Genomic DNA, 1,045 nt, shown 5'->3' with positions numbered 1-1,045 from the left:
CTCACTCATCTATACCAAGACATTTGAAACATGGCCACCTGGTCAACTTTCAGAAGAAGATCTATCTTTGTAATCATTCTGAAAAAAGGTAACCCCATAGGATGCTCAAATTAGAAAGCAATCTCATTAATCTTACATGCAGGCACAATTTTGCTGAAGATCATCCAACAGTGGTTGCAGCAGTACATTGTCAGGGAGCTGTCAGAGGTTCAGGCTGGATTCAGAAAATAACTTGAAACGGGGATGTTTTTGCTGATGTCAGATGGCTTTGCTGAAAACAGAGAAGACTATATGGATGTTTCCTTGTGTTTTATTAACTATGCAAAGGCAACCGTCTTCGTGGATCATAACAACCAAAGTCTTGATAAAAATGGAATTCCAGAACAATTGTGCTCATGAGGAACTTAATCGGCATGGATCAAGAGGCGGTTGTATAAACAGTAGAGTACTGCATGATTTAAAATCAGCAAAGATGTGGGTCAGGGTTGTATCCTCTCACCATACATATTTAATCTGTATGTTGAGCAAATAATCGGAGAAGCTGCATTATATGAAGAAGCCTGTGGCATCAAGACTGGAGGAAGTTGCATATACAGATGACACAACCGTACTTCTGAAAGTGAGGATGATGCACCTTTTGATGAAGATCCAGGATTGCTGCCTTCAGTATGGATTACAAAGCATTGCAAAGAAGACCGAAAATCCTCAAAGCTGGACGGAGAGGTATCATCATGATAAATGGAGAAAAGGTTGACATTGTCAAGGACTTTGTCCTGCTTGGATACATAATTAATACGCATAGAAGCAGCAGTCAGGAAATCAGAGGAGGTATTGCTTTGGCAAATCTGCTGCACAAGACCTCTTTAACATGTTGAAAAGCAAGAAAGTTACTTGAGGACTAAGTGTACTTGAACTAGGCCATATTAATTTCAATCACCTCATATGCATGTGAAAGTGGGACATTGAATAAGGAAAAGCAAAGAAAAATACATGCTTTTGCAATGTGGTGCTGGCCAAGAATATTGAAGGTACCGCCGCCGATTGC

The sequence above is a fragment of the Echinops telfairi genome, unplaced genomic scaffold (genome assembly GCF_000313985.2).
Source record: "Echinops telfairi isolate 266 unplaced genomic scaffold, ASM31398v2 ScPeMD7_7469;HRSCAF=8507_1, whole genome shotgun sequence".
Lineage (NCBI taxonomy): Eukaryota > Metazoa > Chordata > Mammalia > Afrosoricida > Tenrecidae > Echinops > Echinops telfairi.
Note: the sequence above shows the minus strand (reverse complement) of the source record.